The sequence below is a fragment of the Tursiops truncatus genome, chromosome 2, assembly GCF_011762595.2.
Source record: "Tursiops truncatus isolate mTurTru1 chromosome 2, mTurTru1.mat.Y, whole genome shotgun sequence".
In the NCBI taxonomy this organism is placed as follows: domain Eukaryota; kingdom Metazoa; phylum Chordata; class Mammalia; order Artiodactyla; family Delphinidae; genus Tursiops; species Tursiops truncatus.
Genome location: NC_047035.1, coordinates 119669467 through 119687705, shown reverse-complemented (window position 1 = coordinate 119687705; position 18239 = coordinate 119669467). Strand labels below are relative to the sequence as shown.

The 18239-nt window shown below is 45.5% G+C and overlaps 1 long non-coding RNA gene and 1 pseudogene across 1 annotated transcript in view; one reads left to right on the top strand and one right to left on the bottom strand.

Moving 5' to 3' along the window:
- Positions 1-18239, top strand: part of LOC109552613 (uncharacterized) — a 253921-nt gene that overhangs the window by 78371 nt on the left and 157311 nt on the right. The window lies entirely within an intron of this gene.
- LOC101326664 (10 kDa heat shock protein, mitochondrial pseudogene) lies at positions 8829-16557 on the bottom strand (annotated as a pseudogene).

The window sequence follows — 18239 nt, the reverse complement described above, 5'->3', positions numbered from 1 at the left end:
TTGTCCATTTCTTCCAGCTTGTCCATTTAATTGGCATAGAGTTGCTTGTAGTAGTCTCTTAGGATGCTTTGTTTTTCTGCAGTGTCTGTTGTAACTTCTCCTTTTTCATTTCTAATTTTATTGATTTCAGTCCTTTCCCTCTTCTTGATGAGTCTGGCTAAAGGTTTTTCAATTGTGTTTATTTTCTCAAAGAACCAGCTTTTAGTTTTATTGATGTTTGCTATTGTTTTCGTTGTTTCTATCTCGTTTATTTCTGCTCTGATCTTTATGATTTCTTTCCTTCTGCTAACTTTGGGTTTGCTTAGTTCTTCTTTCTCTGGTTCCTTAGGGGTAAGGTTAGATTGTTTATTTGAGATATTTCTTGTTTCTTGAGGTAGACTTGTATTGCTCTAAACTTCCCTTTTAGAACTGATTGTGTTGCATCTCATAGGTTTTGGATCGTCGTGTTTTCATTATCATTTGTCTCTAGGTATTTTTTGATTTCCTCTTTGGTTCCTTCAGTGATCTCTTGGTTATTTAATAACGTATTGTTCAGCTTCCATGTGTTTGTGTTTTTTACATTTTTTTCCCTGTAATTGAATTCTAATCTCATAGTGTTGTGGTCACCAAAGATGCTTGGTATGATTTCAGTTTTCTTACATTTACTGAGGCTTGATTTGTGACCCAAGATGTGATCTATCCTTGAGAATGTTCCATGCGTGCTTGAGAATAAAGTGTAATCTGCTGTTTTTGGATGGAATGTCTTATGAATATGAATTAAGTCTATTTAAGGATTCTGTTTCCTTATTTATTTTCATTTTGGGTGATCTGTCCATTGGTGTAAGTGAGGTGTTAAAGTCCCCCACTATTATTTTGTTACTGTTGATTTCCTCTTTTACAGCTGTCAGCAGTTGCCTTATGTATTGAGGTGCTCCTATGTTGGGTGCATATATATTTATAATTGTTATATCTTCTTGGATTGATCCCTTGATCATTATGTAGTGTCCTTCCTTGTCTCTTGTAACATTCTTTATTTTAAAGACTATTTTATCTGATATGAGTATGGCTACTCCAACTTTCTTTTGATTTCCGTTTGCATGGAATATCTTTCTCCCGTCCCCTCACTTTCAGTCTGTATGTATCCCTAGGTCTGAAGTGGGTCTCTTGTAGACAGCATATATATGGGTCTTGTTTTTGTATCCATTCAGCGAGCCTGTGTCTTTTGTTGGAACATTTAATCCATTCATGTTTAAGGTAATTTTTGATATGTATGTTCCTATGACCATTTTCTTAATTGTTTGGGGTTTGTTTTTGTAGGTCCTTTTCTCTTGTGTTTCCCACTTAGAGAAGTTCCTTTAGCATTTGTTGTAGAGCTTGTTTGGTGGTGCTGAATTCTCTTAGCTTTTGCTTGTCTGTAAAGCTTTTGATTTCTCCATCGAATCTGAATGGGACCCTTGCCAGGTAGAGTAATCTTGGTTGTAGTTTCTTCCCTTTCATCACTTTAAATATGTCATGCCACTCCCTTCTGGCTTGTAGGGTTTCTACTGGGAAATCAGCTGTAAACCTTATGGGAGTTCCCTTGTATGTTATTTGTCTTCTCCCTGTTATTTGTTTTTCCCTTGCTGCTTTCAATAATTTTTCTTTCTCTTTAATTTTTGCCAACTTGATTACTATGTGTCTCGGACTGTTTCTCCTTGCATTTATCCTGTATGGGACTCGCTGCGCTTCCTGGACACTGGTGGCTATTTCCTTTCCCATGTTAGGGAAGTTTTCGACTGCAATCTCTTCAAATATTTTCTTGGGTCCTTTCTCTCTCTCTTCTCCTTCTGGGACCCCTATAATGCAAATGTTCTGTTTAATGTTGTCCCAGAGGTCTCTTAGGCTGTCTTCATTTCTTTTCATTCTTTTTTCTTTATTCTGTTCCGCAGCAGTGAATTCCACCATTCTGTATTCGAGGTCACTTACCTGTTCTTCTGACTCAGTTATTCTGCTATTGATTCCTTCTAGTGTATTTTTCATTTCAGTTATTGTATTGTTCATCTCTGTTTGTTCTTTAATTCTTCTAGGTGTTTGTTAAACATTTCTTGCATCTTCTTGATCTTTGCCTCCATTCTTTTTCTGAGGTCCAGGATCATCTTCACTGTTATTATTCTGAATTCTTTTTCTGGAAGATTGCCTATCTCCACTTCATTTAGTTGTTTTTCTGGGGTTTTATCTTGTTCCTTCATCTGGTACATAGCCCTCTGCCTTTTCATCTTGTCTGTCTTTCTGTGAATGTGGTTTTTGTTCCACAGGCTGCAGGATTGTAGTTCTTGCTTCTGCTGTCTGCCCTCTGGTGGATGAGGCTCTCTGAGAGGCTTGTGCAAGTTTCCTGATGGGAGGGACTGGTGGTGGGTAGAGCTGGCTGTTGCTCTGGTGGGCAGAGCTCAGTAAAGCTTTAATCCGCTTGTCTGCTGATGGGTGGGGCTGGGTGCCCTACCTGTTGGTTGTTTGGCCTGAGGCGACCCAACACTGGAGCCTACCCAGGCTCTTTGGCGGGGCTAATAGCGGACTCTGGGAGGGCTCACTCCAAGGAGTACTTCCCAGAACTTCTGCTGCCAGTGTCCTTGTCCTCACGGTGAGACACAGCCCCCCCCCCCCCGCCCCGCTTCTGCAGGAGACCCTCCAACACTAGCAGGTAGGTCTGGTTCAGTCTCCTATGGGGTCACTGCTCCTTCCCCTGGGTCCCGAAGCGCACACTACTTTGTGTGTGCCCTCCAAGAGTGGAGACTCTGTTTCCACCAATCCTGTCAAAGTCCTGCAATCAAATCCCGCTAGCCTTCAAAATCTGACTCTCTAGGAGTTCCTCCTCCCATTGCCGGACCCCCAGGTTGGGAAGCCTGACGTGGGGCTCAGAGCCTTCACTCCAGTAGGTGGACTTCTGTGGTATAAGTGTTCTCCAGTTTGTGAGTCACCCACCCAGCAGTTACGGGATTTGATTTTATTTTGATTGTGCCCCTCCTACCATCTCATTGTGGCTTCTCCTTTGTCTTTGGATGTGGGGTATCTTTTTTTGGTGAGTTCCAGTGTCTTCCTGTCGATGATTGTTCAGCAGTTAGCTGTGATGCCAGTACTCACAAGAGAGAGTGAGAGCATGTCCTTCTACTCCGCTATCTTGAACCAATCTCTGATAGTGTTTTCTCATCTGCAAATTGAGAAGAAAAACATAGCTCTGGGACTACTGTCTGGATAAAAAGAGACCGTTTGTGCAAATCCCCGACGTGGGCCGTGGATCATCACCCAGCAGGTGGTAGCTGAATCAGCTTGGTCGTCATCATCACACTTCCCCTTGATGAGCTCTGACCCCCTCACCGCATGAACCTGGCACTGGCCCAGACACACCACCTTTCCTGTCTCACTGGACTGACCCCTGATTTCGTGGCTACTCCAGCTCTGCACACATCCCCTTGTTGCCCCATGGCTAGGGAGGTCTTTCAGGGACACAGATCAGGTGGTGTTTCTCCTCTGCTTGGTGTCTTTCCATCACGCTCAGAACAAAGCCCACCCCCACCCTCCGCCCTGTGACCTGCAGGCCCATGCAGCCCAGCCCTCTGCCCCTCTGTGCCCCTTGTCTTGGCTGGGTCCCCTCCGGCCACTCCAGCCTTCTCTCTGGTCCAGGAACCACCCCAGACTCACTCCTGCCTTAAGCTTTTTGCACTTGATTTTCGCTCGCTCAGAAAGCTTTCTCCAGCTGGTTATGTGGCTGCCTCCTGGCCACATAGCCCTCAGCCCTGTCTCCTCCTTGAGGGCCTCAGCGGCCACCTCATCTTCTCCCGCCCCTCTGTGCACCTAGCATTCCCGACTCGATGCACCTCTAGAGGCCCAACTGCTCTTTCCCTTGGGCCTTGTCACAGAGGTGAGAGTGTGGCTCCCTCCAGGTCAGGAGCAGGCTTCTCTCTACCCGCCGTCAAAGCCACGGGTTCCCTAAGTACAGGTCTTCCCTCTGTGTGTGGCATTCCCATGGTCTCCCAGCGGCCCTGTGCATGGGCAAGCCGGAACACACAGGGTGACACTTCTGTTTGCTGAGCTGAGAGTAACTGGTCATCTTGCTGGGATGCAGTGTCTCGCTGCCCACTTTGGGCATTTACAGGACTATAGCAGGTTTACTCCTGGCCATCCCCTGGGAGGTTTGGTCCTTCCTCTTGATTGGTGCAGTGAGCAGGAGAAAAATCACATCTCAGGCCCGGTACCCTTGACCTCTCTCCTCTGCCTGCCTGACCAGCATCAGAAGCTGCCTGGTGTATTTTAGGTGTACTTTCCCCCACTGCCCACATGCCAACCCAGGAGCATGGGAACCTGCTCTTGACTTGTCCGCTGCCATAGCCGGGGCACCTGGGACAGCAAACACATCAGGCATCAGGCAGCTCAGTAAATGCTTGTTGAATGAAAGAATGAACTGTACCCATGACACCAGGCAGCTCATGGAAACCACCTTTAGATCAACGACCTCCTCCGTCTCAGAGTTTCCCGGAAGGTCGCATTTGCTATGGACTGAATTGTGGCCCCACATAACTTCATATACTGAAGCCCCAACCCCAGTGTGACTGTATTTGGAGACGGGGCCTTTAAGGAGGCAGTTAAGGATAAAGGAGGTCATGAGGGTGGGGACCTGATCCTTATAAGAAGAGGGAGAGAAACCAGGGATGTGTCTGCACAGAGGAAGACCACGGGAGGACACAGGGAGAGGGTGGCCATGGGGGAGCCGAGGAGAGTGGCCTAAGGAGACACCAAACCTCCAACACCTTGATCTCGGACTTCCAGCCTCCAGAACCATGAGTAAATAAATGTCTGTTGTTTAAGTCCCCCAATATTTTGTGATGGCAGCCCTAGCAGACTAATATAATGTCCAATAACAGATGTGCTGTGCAGAAATAGTCCAGCACTAGAGACTCGAAACACACACGGATTTTTCCTTAGAACAACGGTAATAGGAGCATATCTCTGTTTTTGTTTGTTTGTCTGTTTTATTTCAAATCAATTTAAACGTTTAAAAACATTTTTATTAGAGTATAGTTGATTTGCAGTGTTGTGCTAGTTTCAGGTGTACAGCAAAGTGAATCAGTTATACATATACATACATATATCCACTCTTTTTTAGATTCTTTTCCCATATAGGCCATTACAGAGTATTGAGTAGAGTTCCTGTGCTATACAGTAGGTTCTTATTAGTTATCTATTTTATATATAGTAGTGTGTATATGTCAATCCCAACTTATTCATCCCCCCTTATCCTCTGGTAACCATAAGTTTGTTTTCTACATTTGCGACTCTACTTCTGTTTTGTAAATAAGTTCATTTTGTATCATTTTTTAGTTTTCACATATAAGCAATGTCATATATTTGTCTTTCTCTGTCTGACTTACTTCACTCAGTATGGCAATCTCTAGGTCCATCTGTGTTGCTGCAGATGGCATTATTTTGTTCTATTTTATGGCTGAGTAATATTCCATTGTATGTATGTACGACATCTTCTTTATCCATTCCTCTGTTGATGGACATTTAGGTTGCTTCCATGTCCTGGCTATTGTAAATAGTGCTGCAACAAACATTGGGGTGCATATATCTTTTCAAATTATGGTTTTCTCTGGGTATATGCCTAGGAGTTAGGATTACTGGGTCTTATAGTAGTTCTATTTTTAGTTTTTTAAGGAACCTCCATACTGTTCTCCATAGTGGCTGTACCACTTTATACTCCCGCCAACAGTGTGGGAGGGTTCCCTTTTCTCCACACCCTCTCCAGCATTTACTGTTTGTAGATTTTTTGATGATGGGCATTCTGACTGGTGTGAGGTGATACCTCATTGTAGTTTTGATTTGCATTTCTCTAATAATTAATGATGTTGAGCATCTTTTCATGTGCTTCTTGACCATCTGTATGTCTTCTTTGTAGAAATGTCTGTTTAGGTCTTCTGCCCATTTTTTGATAAGGTTGTTTGGTTTTTTTGATATTGAGCTGCATGAGCTGTTTGTATATGTTGGAGATTGCTTCGTTTACAAATATTTTATCCCATTCTGAGAGTTGTCTTTTTGTTTTGTTTATGGTTTCCTTTGCTGTGCAAAAGCTTTTAAGTTTCATTAGGTCCCATTTGTTAATTCTTGTTTCTGTTTTCATTACTGTAGGAGGTGGATCAAAAAAGATTTTGCTGCAATTTATGTCAAAGAGTGTTCTTTGTTTGCAAAGCAGAAATAGAGACGTAGAGGTAGGGAATGGACATATGGATATGGGGAGAGGGGAGGAGGGGTGGGATGAATTAGGAGATTGGGATTGACATATATACACTGCCATATATAAAATAGATAACTAATGAGAATCTACTGTGTAGCACAGGGAACTCTACTCGGTGTTCTGCGGTGACCTAAATGTGAAGGAAATCCAAAAAAGAGGGGATATATATATACTGTAGCTGATTCACTTTGCTGTACAGCAGAAACTAACACAACATTGTTAAGCAACTATACTCCAATAAATATTAATTTTAAAGAAAGGGTTTTGACCTTGCAGGTTGGGATTGTCCAAAATTGGACACTTTACAGAGGAGCACCGTTTATAATTTGCTCTTCCAGGAAAACTGGGCTGTGTGGTTGGCCTGTTTATAAAGGAGATGACATCTATTTAAGTAAAGAAATGTCAGCTTGAAACTTAAGAGGTTTTAGTAATAAGGTAATATATTAGGTAAATACAGATGGCAATGCCGCCCCCTCTTCAGGCTGTTTCATGCTCACTGGATGGTGGGCCACTTTTGAAGATTCAGTATTTCTAGTGAATGAGCTGTAGGAATAGTTCATGGATTCTAAGATGCACATCTCCTCCACATTCCATCACCTCTAAAATTGCTGGGAGTCGTGCCCCGCGCAGGTCCAGTTGTCATGGCCCAGGCTTGTGCACACCTGGTCACAGCAGTTTATGGTGTCACCGTTTTTCATGTGCTGAGTTTGATTTGCTGTTAAAACATCTTCAGAGGGGTTACACTTGGCCCTGCATTGAAGAGAGATGGTGCTGTGTGCACAGAAGGATGGGGGGAAGAGAGCGGCACTTGGATTTCATCTTAACGGAACGGGTAAGCCTCTTTAAGACATGACTGTGAGTCTGCACTTCCTTGCCCACCAGAATCAAGTGCTTTATGTATCCCAAAGAAGGAAGGTCTCTAGAGGTAGATGAGTTTATCATTTCTTGTTTGTTGCTGAAATACATAAAAAAAAACAGTCAGCCCACCCTGAGCAATAAAACACCACCCCCCAGCTTGCTGAGGGGTGTCTGCAGCTTGGAATAACATCCCAGAGGCAACTCTGACAGCATCCTCGCTCCTGAGGTGTCAGGACATGAGGCATCATTGATGAAGAATTCCAGGAAATCTTAATTTTCTTTTCATGTTTGCACAAGAATGCTGTTGGAAAGAAACCTCTGTCTAATATAAATGTAGAATAAAAACTAGAAGTGCTATAAAAATGTGGGGTCCTAGTTAACCTAGAAGCTTACTTTTGTTCTTAATTTCTTTTACGTTATGTTTAACAGTTATGGAAACAGCGATGGTTAATTTTATGTGTCAACCTGGCTAGATCATAGTATCCATATTTTGGTCAAACACATCTGAATGCTGCTGTGAAGGTGTTTTTAAAATGTGATTAGCATATAAATCAGTAGACCCAGAGTAAAGCAGATGACCCTCCATGATGTGGGTGGGCCTCATCCAATCAGCTGAAGCCTCAAGAGAACAAACTTAGGTCAGCCTTGGAGGAAGGAATTCTGCCTCCAGACAGCCTTCTGCTTCAAGCTGCAGCATCATCCCTTCCTTGAGTCTCCAGCCTACCAGTCCACCCTGCAGATTTTGGACTTGCCAACCCCCATAATCATGGGAGCCAATTCCTTCAAATCAACCTCTGTTACAGATAGGTAGGTAAATAGAGAAAAAATAGAGACATATAGATAGAGACATACACACACACACTCCCTACTGGTTCTGTTTCTTTGGAGAACCCTGACTAATGCAGAGATTCAGGTTTAGTAAACATGGCCGTGGTTCTGTTACCGATCCAAACTTGGGTCTGCTTGCCTATGTGCAGTGAAGCCAATCTACTGACACTGGGTTGTGGTGAAGGAAAGTGCAGCATTTATTGCAGGAGCCAAGCAAGGAGTCCAGGCAGCTAATGCTCAAAAAGACCTAAACTCCCCAGTGGGTTTCAGGGAAAGGTTTTTACAGACTGAGTGAGGGAGGGGGGTTGCGGAGTGTGTGATCAGCTTGTGGACATTCTTCTGATTGGTTGGTGACGAGGGAGTCAACACCATCAACCTTCTGGTTCCAACTGGTCTGGGGTCTATGTGCTTGTGGGCAGCATACAGTTAACTTCTTCCACCTGGTAGAGGTTTCATTACCTGCAAAATAGCTCAAACGACATGGCTCAGAGTATTATCTATAGCTCTTAACTATAGAGCTTTGACTTTGTTTAATGGCTAAACTATTATTATTTTGGTTTGCTTAACTGTTTCCTTTCTTTCTGCATTTTTTTCACTTCTCTGATTAAATTTACTCTTTGGAAATCAGGGAAGGCCTAAGAAGCTAAGGTTTCTCTGCAGACAAGAGACAGGCAGAGGACATGGGGGTAGAGGGTGTCTATTCAGCGAAGGCCCCATGGGGTCCTGCTCAGTTACAGTTCCTGCTCTGAATCTTGTTGCCTTTTTTTCCCATTAGTTTGGATATCATTAGTTTATTATAAAAGAGAAACATGGAAATTATTTACATGATGAAAGTTTTCAGAACTTCAGTGGAATGGGCAGCTAGCTTCACGTGATGCCATTTCAGTAGTGACTTATTTTAGTCAACGTATTTTCCAAGAATGTCACCACCTCTAAGTAAGAAATAATCCTTGTTGTCTAGAACTACTTTGGTGCCTCCATATTCTGGGAGGAGAACTTTATCTCCGACTTTCACACCAGCTGGTTGAATCTCTCCACCCTTTCCTTTAGAGCCCGATCCAACAGCTACTACTGTTGCTTGCAATACTTTTCCTTGTGATTGTTTTGGAAACATAATGCCTTCTTTGGTTACAGTTTTGGCTGCACTTCTTTCAGCTAATACTCGGTCAAAGAGGGGAAGAAACTTTCTAAATGCCTGTCCTGCCGTGACTCTGGTTGCCGCAGTTCGTACTCTGCTCCCTAGCCGCCGCCACAAGGAAGAGACCCTCCTGTTGTATTTTGTGCAGGCTCTCCAAGGCTCATCTCGGCCTTCAGTGAAATGTGAACGATGCACCGTCCTCACGGGGTTATCTTGAGGGTTTCGGGAACAAGACTGTTAAAGCATTTGCCCAGGTGCCAGGCTTGGAGGAAGAGGGAAGAGCTCGAAGCTCCGTGCAGGGGAAAGCACTTAGCACCACTGGCTGCATTCAGAATTCTGTGTGTCCTAGGAGGCTTACCTACGAGTACAGAGAGGTCAAACTATGCCCCATGTTGCCCAGCGGTGCTCCCAACCCCAGTGCTCTGTAAAGGCGGGTGAGGAGGCACCCTCTGTGGGACCTGCCTGGGAGGACAGAGGAAGTTAACAGGAATCCCAGCCCACTGTTGTCCCCTCTCAGAAATACTAGAGAGATCAGCCAGTCCATAACTGTGTGTGTCATAGCTCCTCCTCCTCCTCCCTCAGCTCTCCCTCACTCTAAAGCCTCTGTGGAGCATAGTAAACCTATCTCCCCCAGGTCGGCTCTCTGGCTGAACCCCTGAGGGTGTCTGAGCCCCGTGTTACGATACTGTTCTGAGCAAATGAAGTGAAACCACGTTGGTGCTAAAAACTGCAGTCAGCCCTCCTCCAGCTGAGCATCTGGTAGACTGGAAACCTCAGGTACCTTGGGATCACCCACTGGCTGGGAGAGGCCCCCAGCAAAGCCTGTGCATGCATCTAGGATGAACTGCGTCCTCCTGTGTCACTCCTCGCCCTGGGATGAGAAGGAGAGTGCAGATCTGAATTTGTGTAGATTTCTTTTAGTCCCAAGTTGCCGTTTTCAGGGATAGTCTCATTTTCAGTCTGAAAAAAAACATAATGAACATAACTAGATTGTATTATCATTTAAAAGATTCATAACAGCAGTATTTTTAATCTTCATTTTTACAGATCTTTATTCAATATCAGAACAATGACTAAACTCTGGAGAGAAAAGAAATTAGCTGTTATTTCAATGAACCTAAATAACATTGATTTTTATTTTTCAATTAAATCTTGAGTAAATTAATTCATAGATCTGGGTTGCCTATAAACCCTAAGAGAAGCAATAACATTTTATTTACTTGCAGGTTAAAATGGTCTCTCTTCTCATGAAACACTCACTCAAAAAGCCAGAGTAGGTTCTTACCCAGGACACCCAGGGAAGGGACATTCCCTAGCCAGTAGGCTAGGGGGAGGAGAGGCTGTTGAAATGATTTCCTGATTTCCATTACTCAGTTGTAAGTTCCATGAAGGCAGGGTTTCTTTTTTGGTTTGTGTTCACTGCTCCATCCCCAGCCTTTAGAACAATGCCAGCTAGCACTTAGTAGGTGCTTAATAAATATTTGGTGAATGAATGAAGCAATCATTTATCATTTATAGTTTTCTCCCATTCCCCCCCATCGTATACCGGTAACAATGGGCACTCAACAAAAATAGGAAGTGACCATTTTATATTAGAATAGGTGTGTATATCACTGGGATTATTACATTGCCTTGTGCATGGTGAGATAGAGTTATTAAATAATCTCTTTAAAGATCTAGCTGTCAGTGTAAAGTTACTTTGCCAGATATTAAGGCATACCACAAATCTCTAGTGATTAAAAATTGTGGTCTTGTGCAAGTACAGACAAATGGACCCACAGCACAGAAGAAGGAGCTCAGAAACAGACTTCCATAGGACAGGAGCTTAATATACGTTAAGGTGGAACCACAAATCAATAAGGAAAGTTTCTGTATAGAAACTCTCCATAGAGGGAAATTTGAATATAGAGAAAAAGGAAACTGGATCTATACCAAACACCACATACAGAGGTTAAAAAGACTTAAATGTGAAAGATAAAATTATAAAGTTAATTGAAGAAGGTTTAGCTGTAGGAAGACTTAAATGAACCTGACGAGCACAAATTATAAGGCAAAAAAAAAAAAGAATTTGATCACATCAGAATTAAGAATTTCTGTTCAGTGAAAGTGACCTTGGATAGCACCCACAGTAAGATGACATTCTGGGGGGAATCTCACCAATTTCGAGGAACAATATGCAGGGAACCTCTTCCAAATCAACAGAAACCAAGAAAAGCCCAGATGGAAAAAAGGGGAAAGTATCTGTTCAGGCATTTTACAGGACAGGAAAATCACAAGGTTAAAAAGCAAAGGAAAGATGCTCCAAATCATTTTTAATTAGAGAAGCATGCATTGGAGGGCAACTGAATGGCCTTTTGTAAGTGACAGGGAGATGGTGGTAAGCCCTGCACTGGTAGGTCTGGTCACAAAAACAGGAAGACTTAAGAAAATGACACCTCCCTCCCCCTTCCAGAGCTGTGATTTAATAGTGACAGAGAATGAGCAGGAAACATATGTCATTCTGTTCATAAGAGGCAGAGACAAGAGTAGGGATGCTTTCTAGGAAGAAGGCAACAGTGGACCATGGAGGGGTAATGGAGGACGGTAAGCAGAGAGGCCAGGGGAGACTAGGGCAGGCAGGAGGTGACCCTCTGTCCCAAGGGGAGCCGTGGAGGCTGGAGGGAAGGGAGATGTTGGCCTTGGTCTCCCCCAGGACCCCTGCAGCCCAGCAGCTCCCATGCCCCCTCCACTCCAGGTTGGTGATCCTGGTGGATAACAGCCACCACCAAGCCAGAATCAGCTCAGAGGGTGGGAACTGAAGTGACTGAGGTACCCGATGGATGCCGGCAGGGGAAGAAGACAGATCCTACCCCAGTTTATCAGAAAGGGCGTCCCTGGCTCTTCCTGGAGAGTTGCTCGGAAAAGCTGGGAAGCTGAGCTGAGATGCAGAGCCGCACAGGTCCTCTGAGTGCCCTTGTGGGCAGGAGGTGGGGTGAGGTAAGTCAGTTTGGGGGTCATTCTCAGTGTCCACGTGCCACCTGGCCCTTCACATTGGGTGCGAAGTCTGTGGTGCTTTCTGTGGAAGGTGGTTAGAAGAGCCATCCTGCGTGACTGCGGCAGGGTTATTCCGAGCAGTGCAGGACAAGACCCCTGGCGCTGGCCTCTGTCCCCGCCCTGCCCCTGGGCTGTTGCTCCCAGAGGAAGCCCTGCCAGTGTCGCATCATTGGGGCCCTGTGAGTGTTTCCTGAGCATTCCTAGGGGCCAGCCACTGTCCCGCGTGGGCTCTGAGGCCGCAGAGGTGAGCATGCCCACATCCTGGTGGGGAAGACGACACATAAACAAGGAAATGATCTGGCGGTGATAACTGCGGTGCAGAGAACTGAGGGTGGTGTGGCAGAGAGAGCCTGGTCCACTTCAGCCTGAACGGTCAGCAGAGTGTCTCAGAGGAGACCTTCAGGGTGAGACCTGTACCAGGGGGAGGAGCCAGGCAGTGGGAACAACAGATGAAGGAAGCTCCAGGTTAGGACCCAAGGTGGCCAGCTGGTCGGCGGGGCGTGGGGCCCGGGATGCCGGGGAGGGAGGCAGGGCTGAGCAGGACAGGCTTTTGTGAGCCTGGCCATGGAGTTTGGGTTTCAGACACTGGGAGGTTTTCAGTTGGGGGTGATGAAATCTGGTTTTTGCTTTTTAAAAAAAGTCACTGCCTGCTGTGTGGGGCTTGGATTGTAGTCAGGTAAAGGATGCAGGGGTATCAGGCAGTGGGGCAAGAGATATTAGGAAGTAGCCAAGGTGGGGACATGGAGGCCACGAGAAGGGAAGAGATGTGATGTGTGTTCTTATCTGCCCACTGGCTGCATGTAGGGACGGAAAAAGAGAAGAAATCAGGAAGGCTTAGGTTCTAGGCTGGGAAGCTGGGTGGCTGCCGGTGCTGTTTATTAAGCTGGGGAGGGAAGAGGAGGGGTTGGAGAGGGTGTGGGGTAGGAAGTGAAGAGGTCTGGCCGGGTGAGGCTGGGTTGGAGTGAGTGGAAACGTCAGGAGGGCAGGCAGACACAGAAATCCAGAGTCACAGGGAGATGTCTGAGCTGGAGGTAGGGCTGTGGCCTCCTCTGCGTCGCACAGGTGCTGTTTAGAGCCTTCACGTATGAATGCATTTAAGGAGAGTGTCGACGGAGATGGAGACAAAGAGCATCCCCGGCCGAGCCCTGCGCCCCAGGACCTTTGTCCTTGGGAGCTGGAGGGGAAGGACGAGGCCCAGGAGAGCTGCAGGAAGGCAGGTTTCAAACGGGGTAGAGGCCCCCTCTGTGGAATATTCTTGAAGGCCAGTTAATATAAAATCCACTTCATGGCAGATCATAGGAACACATGTCAGCCTGGTCAACACAAAGCCGACTAGAAAACCTTTTAGCTGCTGGGTTACCTAACTCCCTCATCATGGGCCCATGTCACAAATACCCGTTTAGGTAAGCTTTTCCTATTCTACAGACTAGAAGCAGAGATGTGACTTTCTTGACCCTCCTACTCAAAAAGAGGGGCAAAGCAAGAAAACCAAAAAATAAGATGAATGATGGAATAGAAAATTTGGAAAAATCCCTAATAAATCATTAATTTTGTATATTTAACAAAATCCAACTTCCTAGGGACCAAGTGACTCACCTAAGATGACGGCTCGTTGTCAGGTCAAGACTAGCAATCAAGACTTCTCCCTCTCAGCCCACTGTTTCCACCACGAATATTCTGGGAAAAGAAGTCACTTTGTATAGTAGTTTGTGTTTGTTAATCCTAGACTCCTACTTTGTCCACTGTACATAAAACAGACAAACAATAAGGTCCTACTCTTTAGCACAGGGAACTATATTCAATATCCCGTAATAACCTATAATGGCAAAGAATCTGAAAAAAATGTATAACTGAATCACTTTGCTGTATACCTGAAACTAACACAATATTGTAAATTAATTATACTTGAATAAAAAAAAAGTCACCTTGGTAAATGTCCCAATTCTCTGATTCTTACCCCTACTTACATAGAGGACCTTGACCTCTGACTCTGTCTCCTTGAGACCTTCCCTCGGGCAGTTCCATAAAGGGAGCACCTCTTCCTGCAGGCTTGGTGCCTCAAGGCAGTGTATGCTGCCCCCAGGCTGCCATTAGTGGGTTGAGGGCAGGTGGGCCCAGAGGGCTCTGCAGGCCACAGGAGTTAGTTACATTGTCTGAGTTGCTGTGAGACATAGGCTGGAAGGCAGCTGAGCAGTGGAGCCAGTTGCAGCCCCCCAGCGCCCTCATCCCAGGGTCCCAGATGGAATTGTGCCCTCCCCACACACTCAGACTTGCGAGCTGTTTTGTGCTTTCTCTTCTTTTTTTTAAGATTATTTAATGCCTTCCTCCCTTCCTTCCTTCTTCCCTTCCTTCTTTCCTTCTTGTTAGAGGATTTCTTTGAGTCTTTGAGTCAAGAGACCTGGGTTCCAGTCATGGCGTCCCCTCTGAGGTCTTCAGGGTTCTCATCTATAAAACGAAAGCTTTAGGGTCCCAAACCAGCAGCATCAGCATCACCTGGGAACTTTCTAGAAGTGCACATTCTCAGGCCCTCCCAGCCCTCCTGAATCAGAATCTCTGGGCATGGGTTCAACCACTTGGTTTTCACAGTCCCTGCTGGTTCTGACCACCCACCCACGCAGCCACCGCCATGGTATCAGAGGTCCCTGGCCGCTATTGGCCCCGGTCTATCTGGGAGGGATGACATTCTCCATCTCCCAGGGATGCCGAGTCCACACGGCAGTGGTGCTACACCTCCACATGGTGGAACCTTAGAATCCAGAGATGCATCCGGCTGTGAGGACTTTAAATTGTACCCTCACCCTTTCTCCCAGCTGTTGAGAATCCTCAGACTGGATGGGACCTGGGAATGAAGTCTCCCGGCCCTGGCGCCAGTAGCTCTAACTGCATGAAAATGGTGTGGAGGCAAGGTTGGTGGGCTATAACGCAGCAGCACTGCTTTTCATAGTTTTACCTCTGTCTTCCTCTGAAACACAACTACTGGTGTCCTTTTGCAGATATAATTGTGACAAGGAGAAGAATAAGGATGGCATTTTCTGCTCCCTTTTCCCACCTGCTCCCCACCCCCTACCCCACCACCTTCCTCTGTGTTGCTCTGCTCTGGGGCCAGCTGTGCTCATCAGATGGATCTGAGAAGTGGAAGAAAATAAGTGGCTGAAATCATTCATATTCGAAACAGGAAAAAGCTTCTGCTGAATGAAAGACTGGAGCAGCCAGCAGAGAAGAGGAGGAAGGGGCTGGGGTCATGAGGAGACCCAGGCAGCTGACTCAGTTGGGGAGTTTAGGGCAGTGGATAAGCCCCAAGTCATGACATGGGCTCACAGTGTGTGCAGCGTGAGTCCCCATCCCTGGTGACCCTTAGGGAAGGCATCCACTCCCAACTTTCTTACAGAAAAGCTGAGACCATCCAATCTCAGGGTTAGGGTTAGAGTTAGGGTTTGCGTATCTTTTGAATGTGCTGCCTATTGAAATCATCATCAGGGTGTGAGCAAATGTGTCCAGGACTTTTGAGGTTGTGATAAGGGGCCTCAATAACACCAGACTAGGTGGGGAGAATATGCATTTGAAATATGATTCATGGAGAAAGACAAGTGTTTTGTCCTTATTCCTATGTCTTTTAGTTTCAGAGAGTTCATGTAAATAGTGGCCTTACTTTATTTTTTATTTCCAAAATTAACATTTAGCACTAGAAACATTGACACCATTGACGTTTTGGTGGGGATTACTCTCAGACATCTTGGGAGCGATTGTGTTTCTTGGGGAACACCACAGCAGGCCAGGAAACAAATATTCCCACTTGTTTTTATGTGAGGCTGAATATGATTCTGATTCCAGACAAAGTTCCCAGCAGATCTCTTAGTTTCTACCGCATGTGGGGAACGACGTGGCTTCGCGATGTTTAGTGTTTCTTATAGTGAACACTTGTAGATATTCTTTGTAACCTTCACTCAGTGTTTAATTGGGAGTATCATCCCTGAGAATCTCAAAAGTTTGAAATTCACTTCCAACCTCCTTAAGACTTCAATGATGTCAGAGATCTAACTGGGTGTAAGAGATGGTCATCGCTGTATGACAATGGCCAGAGAGACTGGAGAGAATAGAATTTGGAGTTGGAGTCCCTGGGTTTCGTAATTGTATGGCCTTGGAAAAGTCACTGAATGTCCTTGAGCCTCTGTCTGTTCATGTGTAAAATGTATATAAAAAAGAATCCCGGAATATTGAAGATGGAGCAGTGGAGATGATATGAACAAGCTCTGCGTAAACTACAAAGGGCCCTGCAAATCTGGGCTCTGTGCTGTGGATGACTTTGGGGCTCTCAGCACCTCTGTTCTAAGGATGCCCTTCCCTTCACCTCTCATTGGTTCATGTGATAGAAACGGCCCTGTCCCTGCACCCCAATACCACTGGTGCCACTACCGCAGTTGATTGACAGGTGCCTCACCCACGCCAGGGCCGACATGGTCCTAGCTGTGGACTGTTGATGACTGACCCAAGGAGGGTACCTGAAAGGCAAGGCATTCTTTCCTGGGACCTTGCACATGGTTCTTCAGGAGAGTCTTCTCTTCATCAATAGCCACTGGGATGGAAAACATGAGAGGCAGAGATGGGAGTTGAGAGAACATCATTTGGGTACCTTATAGCATAACATTGGTTCCTGCCCCGTCTGGGGCCCAGATCGCTCCTGGCTCTGAGAGTCAGTTTCACCAACTCGTGTGGGTTTCCATAACTGCAGTCCAAAAAGCCCTTTGGCATGATGACACCTTCATCAGGCACATTAGTACAAAGTCTTTTCTGTATTTCTTAGGGTCTGACATCAGGTTTAATGCATTAATACAAGGAAGAGAAAATATAGGTATAAATATTGGAAAGGCAGAAACAAAACTTATTCTTTGCAATCAGTTTACCTAGAAAATCAAAGAGAACCCATTCATTCACCCAGTTATTAAAAAATGAATTCCTGGGCTTCCCTGGTGGCGCAGTGGTTGAGAGTCCGCCTGCCGATGTAGGGGACACAGGTTCGTGCCCCGGTCCGGGAAGATCCCACATGCCACGGAGCGGCTGGGCCCGTGAGCCATGGCCGCTGAGCCTGCACGTCCAGAGCCTGTGCTCCGCAACGGGAGAGGCCACAACAGTGAGAGGCCCGCGTACCAAAAAAAAAAAAAAAAAGAAAAAAAAAATGAATTTCTGATTATTACTCTGGGTCTGGCATTGTGGAATGACAGAATGATTATTCAGTATACTGTCCAACTACAAGATACTGTAATGATATAACAGTAGGCTTTTAGGTTAAATAAAGCATATTACAAATTCTTTGATGTTGGACAAGGCTTGGGCCATTATTGGGGGATGCCCTGTATTCCATAGGGTCTTATGCCGGTATGAATTCCCTGATTTCTTCTAAGGATTGAACCATATCTAAAGATCTTCCCATATTGTGTTCATGGGAGGGATTTTGCACTGCTGTGAATTCTATGCTGTGTGTGACATTGCCTGCCATTTCTCTAAGCCTCTCTGCATTATCTTTACTCAGAGGGATTCTCACCATTCTGACTTCTGTGATATACTTTGAGGCTTGAATTAAGTCTAAAGAACTTCCTACATTTTTCACACTCAAAGGTTTCTCAGCAGTAGGAGTGCTCTGATTTCCAGCAAGTGGGTGCTGTGCACTGAATGCCTTCCCACACTCATCGCAGTCACAGGGCACCTCTCCAGTATGAGTTCCAAGAGGCTTCCCACATTCCTACAGCCATTGGGTCCTCCTCCGTTATAGGTGCCCTGATGCAGGGAGGGAAATGTACATTTTCTTCACATGGTCATCTCTCCATAGCTGATTAGCTACCTAACTCCAAACTTGGAAAATTTATCATTCCTATTAGAGAACCAAATCCTTTCCTGCTGTGTCCTTTAAGAACTCGGTTTCAAGGTAACACATAGCTTCACTTGCTAAGCCAACAAATGCGTGCTGTCTTCTTGTTCCTTCCCTCACAACCACCAAGGGTTCCTTTTGTTACTCCAATAATGCAATCACATCTGGCTTAGAAAACACAATGTCCTGCCTTGAGATCAAGCTACTTGTTTCCGTGACCACGTGGTGGTGGACCTTCTTGGGAGCAAGGTCCAGACAACCCTATGGTTCCTGCA